Source organism: Rhamphochromis longiceps, linkage group LG14 (genome assembly GCF_057381845.1).
Source record: "Rhamphochromis longiceps isolate RC_006_pf linkage group LG14, R_longiceps_female_GT1.1, whole genome shotgun sequence".
Lineage (NCBI taxonomy): Eukaryota > Metazoa > Chordata > Actinopteri > Cichliformes > Cichlidae > Rhamphochromis > Rhamphochromis longiceps.
Window position 1 is genome coordinate 14,805,161 of NC_140570.1, and position 5,273 is coordinate 14,810,433.

The 5,273-nt window shown below is 36.1% G+C and overlaps 1 long non-coding RNA gene across 3 annotated transcripts; it reads left to right on the forward strand.

Annotated features, from left to right (window-relative positions):
- The first annotated feature begins 430 nt into the window (after positions 1-430).
- Positions 431-4,576, forward strand: LOC146653804 (uncharacterized). Of its 3 annotated transcripts, none has more exons than XR_014907198.1 (3): positions 431-511; positions 3,138-3,356; positions 3,968-4,576. It is a non-coding gene; the product is annotated as an uncharacterized LOC146653804 (long non-coding RNA). The 3 variants fall into 3 exon arrangements; XR_014907199.1 differs by lacking the exon at positions 431-511 and adding an exon at positions 715-822; XR_014907200.1 differs by lacking the exon at positions 431-511 and adding an exon at positions 2,007-2,164.
- The last annotated feature ends 697 nt before the right edge of the window (positions 4,577-5,273 follow it).

Sequence of the window (5,273 nt, forward strand, 5' to 3'; positions counted from 1 at the left end):
TTCAGTTGCAGATGATAAAGGATACAGAAAGTTTATTCATGCAGGCCCATATGACAGAGAATGTGCATCTTCTTTTTGTTTTCATATTTTCATTTATATTTAATTATATTTTTTGTGTTGTGGTTTGCAGTGTTTTGTACGGTGGCCCTGAGAGGCCACTGCAACTTCAGAAAACACTTGCAAAAAGAAAAATGCTGCAAAAAGGAAAACGCTGCAAAAAGAAAGACGCTACACTGCAACTTCAAGAAAAAAGCTGCACTGCAAAAAGAAAAACGCTACAAAAAGAAAGACGCTGCACTGCAACTTCAAGAAAAACGCTGCACTGCAAAAAGAAAAATGCTGCAAAAAGAAAAGCAAGCGCTGCAAAAGCACACAAAGCACAACGGAAATAGGAAAAAAGACAACGGAAATGTTCCTGGGGAGACAATAACCCGACGGACCAGTTGCACGAACCAAAACATGCTAACCAGTACGCTAGGACTGGGACACACTTCAAAGAAGTGGAGGAGAGGTAAATGTGTTGTAATCTCATGATTCTAATAATACTACAGATATCTGGAATATATATTCAAAGATAATTCTAACAAAGATAATGTTTAATGTAGCCTTAGAAATGAAGCTTTTTGAAACTCGAGAACAAATACTAATAAGTCAAAGTCATTAAGGAATATTGCAGTTAATGTGTTCAGGTTTTAATTTGGCATTGTCTTCATCAGGCAATGTATTGTCCATATTGTGGAATCCAGCTAGTGGGGCTAATTGGAGTTTTTTGTGGGTCCTGTGGAACTAACATTCAAGTTTTAGCACCTTTTATAGAGAATGGTAAGCACTTCACTTTCCTAAGTTCTAGTATTTATTGCTCACCTTTTAATTGCTTCATAATGACTTATATACACCACAGTAGCTTCAGTAGTGCGTGTTAAACTTTTTTTTTTGGGGGGGGGGGGATTATTATTCATGTGCCATTCCAAAGTACTATATTCATTTCCTTATTCTAAGGTTTTTGTATTGTTAAAGACTGTATGCAAAGATAAATCAGAATTCCAAAAACGCAAAGGCATGAACTGGTAGGTACTAAGAACTGTATTCTGGTTTAAGCCTGCCACCGGTTCTACGGCATAATTTTAAAAACTAGTTTATGACTTAATAGGGCATATGTACACAGTGACGAAATTCTTCTAACTTCTCTAATTTTGCTCATTTTGAGTTGTCAGCATAGAGGTCTTAATGAGAGTGATACGTCCTGAATCCTGGTCCATGTTCTTTGAGCTTTTGCTGGCCTTTATTTAAGCACACATCAAGAAGATTAAATACTTGAGTCATGTTTATTGAGACTTGTTTCAGATGTGGTATTTTTTTTAAAAACACTTATTAAGTGCATTTGTGGATTCCTGCGTTTGTAATTATCTTTTCATGTTTTCTCTTCAACCTTAGGCCCAGTCTCAGTCACAGACATCATCAATAAGTATTTCTCTGAGGGCCATACATATGAAGTGATCCTGGATTTTCTTGAAAACAAGCATAATATTTGTATGAGTCTGAGAACATTAAAGAGGAGGCTAAAAGATGCTGGAATGACTAGAAGGACAGACTTTACTCCCACTGACATTGTCATTTCCACTGTTACACAAGAACTGAGAGGCTCAGGTCAGCTTCTGGGTTACAGATCCATGTGTCAGACACTGCGACAAAAGTATAATCTGAAAGTTAAAAGAAATGATGTAATGCACATACTCTCAAGACTAGATCCATATGGTGTTAAGCGTCGCTGTAAACGCAGGTTTGTTCGAAGAGGATATTTTTCAGAAGGACCAAATCAAGTGTGGCATGTGGATGGTTATGATAAGCTGAAGCCCTTTGGTGTTGCTATTAGTGCATGTGTCGATGGATTTTCAAGGAAAGTTATGTGGCTCAGCTGTGGCAGCTCAAATAATGACCCAGGTATCATTGCAAAATATTATATGGAGTGCTTGTCACGGTTTGGTCAACTTCCAGCATGCCTTCGTACAGACTGTGGCACAGAAAATGGCACAATGGCAGCCATTCACTGTGCTTTAAGATCAGACCATGGAGATGAACTTGCAGGAGCCCACAGTCATATGTATGGTACCTCAACTACAAATCAACGGATTGAAAGTTGGTGGTCTTTGTTCAGAAAGCAAAGGTACATGGCTTTTAAAATATATTCTGAAACTAAAATTGAATGGTTCTGAAGGTGTTTCGTGGTCAGCGATATACTTTTTTTTGTGGGTGGGGTTTTATACTCAAATATTAAATTACAGTCACAAACAAACAAAGAAAAACATAGTCACCTACACATTTTTCTCATGTGATGCACAACTGCTTCAAAAAATATAATAAATGGTTTGGTATACCAGTGACATTTGTTTGTATTAAAACAACACACTCAAAAAGAAACTCCTACTCAGACATTCCACAAAAGTCCTAAAAAGGAACAATAAAAAACAACAAACAAACTGACATTCAACATTTTAATAAATTATTATGAATTATGAAGATTGATGTATTTAAAATTGAGTAAAATTTATTCAAATTTGTGTGCCTACGTAGTACCAAACTAACATCTAGATCAAATAGTTTACCTGTAGGGAGTCATATAAATATAAGAACAAGGGTTTCTTCAAATTTGAGAACTGTAATATGAGTAATATAAGAACATTGATCCAACATGACAGAAATTTGTTAGAGGAGGTCATTCGTTTCAGACATTTCTTCGACTTTGTGTGCCAAAAAAAAAAATACTGATGTTTTCACTAGCTTTTGGATTTCTGTGTGGTATCTAACAAGTGATAACAGCTTCAGTGTTCATGTAGAAATAAAATAGTACATTTATATGGACAGACCTGTATATTACAACTTTTCTTAAGTTCAACCGCCAAATGCAGGAATAACAGAAGGATTAATCATTTTGTTAAATTTTGTTATTTGTGTGAAGTTGCTTTTTTTTTCCTGCAGTGCATTGATGAAACACTTCAGAACATGTGAATAAGCTTTTCTTTGAACGAAATTGCACACATTTCAATATTCTTAAGATTACGACTATTTTTTTAAAGAGGACAATTACATTGAATTACTTGTGTTATTAAATTTTATATGCCTTGTCATTCCACCATTAGAACTCAGTTCTGGATTGAACTCTTCAGTGACCTGAGGGAGAGGCATCTTTTCAACGGCAGTCATGAACATAAATGCCTTCTACGATATGTCTTCCTCAATGTCTTGCAAAAAGAGCTTGACGAGTACAGAGATCTCTGGAACACTCACACCATCCGACCTGTGCGCCAATCTTGTTGTCCATCTGGTAAACCAGAAGCCATGTATCACCTGCCTCATAGGTATGTATTTAGTCCATGTATTTTATTTCATAGTTTTACTAAAATTTTTCTTCCTCAGTATAGTGTATTGTATGTGCAGGATACCTGTCCAGCTTGCTGTTATTAAACCTTTTGTTCATTTATAAAATGGTTCAGGAACAGTCCATCCATTATGTGCACTCTTTTCTTTCTTGACCTAACCACTTGAGTTAAGTAAGCAGTATGTCATTTAGGTTTAACAATTTGCCCTAACTGTTACTCACAGCAGGTATTACACACACTTTAGCAATTGAATAGTGTATTTTGTTGTTTTCACCTTTTTGCTGAATAGAAATTAAAGCTGCCACTTGTGTTTTGCCATTAGTTCTGTTCTCTGACTTCATGCACATACTTTTTATTTTTATATTTTTTTCCAAAAAAAAAAAAAAAAGTTAGACAATCATATTTTAACTTTGGATCACATCTTGGCTAAAAATGACAAATGTAGATATATGCATAATTAAGATTCTTTAAAATCACAATTTCCAGAACTGACTTTTAATTATAAGATTGACTTTGCGCTTTTGCTGTAACCTTGAAGGATAGTACCTGGAGAAGTGACTGAATTTGTTCATTTTTCTGACTGACCTAAGGTATGGTGGAAGAGAGTGTGGATTCCAAGTGCCTCAAGACATCCTGCACCAGTTTGATGACATTCTACCTGCTCAGTACAGTCTATGTGGGGACGACAATCTCCAGGTTCATTTCACAAACTTGGAAAGACAGAGTGAGCTCCCTCGACCAGTCAACTGGACTACTGCAGTTGAAAATTATATAACACTCAAAAATATGACTGGACTTTAGAAGTCAATGTAAAATCATCTGCTAGATGTGGGTACAATTACCACTGACACTAATTGTCACAAACCAACTTTAATGAGTATTGAAAAAAATAGTACCATAGTTTTTATATAAATAGTTTCACTACCGTCAACTTTTCAGTGTGTACGCTTTCGACCTGAAGAAATCAAAAGACCATACTGTACAAAATAACTTGTTCCTTTTAATTAGGTGTTGTAACAAACACGTTGATTAATTTGGAGATCTGTTTTACAAACAAAGGTTTACAAAGTACTCGTCTCCTCTTGACGCCTAGAGCTGCCAGGTGGACCAAATTGCACATGGAAGATGTTCTCAAGAAGATCAGCTGTCAGCCTGGTCTCAGTGTAGCACATGAATGAGAAGAAGAGTGAAGGATGCTGTTCCAGAGCGTTTAGAAAAATACATGACTACATGAGGGCACATCCTTTATCGCTATGCCTGTAATACTCTGCCTATTGCCTTAATATTAAATAATTTTTTGAACAATAATTATTGAAAATATTTTGTCATGTCATTATACTGCCGCAAGTAGAGGTGGCATGGGCCGCGAAACTAAGACACAGGCATTAGAGCCTCTTAATGCTTGTTTTGTTTGGGTTTCCACCAGAGTGGAATTAACAAAAAATAGAGAGGGCATAGCCTAACATACGAAATAGGAAAATAATGATGTGTAATCTATTTATTTCAACAAAAAAACTGTATTCTGAATACCACCTATTTACACAGTAACTGTAACGGAATACAGTTACTCGTATTTTAAATACGTGACAGTGTTACATGTATTTCGTTACTCCCAAACACTGCAAACATATCTGTAGTATTATTAGAATCATGAGATTACAACACATTTACCTCTCCTCCACTTCTTTGAAGTGTGTCCCAGTCCTAGCGCACTGGTTAGCATGTTTTGGTTCGTGCAACTGGTCCGTCGGGTTATTGTCTCCCCAGGAACATTTCTGTTGTCTTTTTTCCTATTTCCGTTGTGCTTTGTGTGCTTTTGCAGCGCTTTTCTTTTTGCAGCGTTTTTTCTTTTTGCGGCATTTTTCTTTTTGCAGTGCAGCGTTTTTCTTGAAGTTG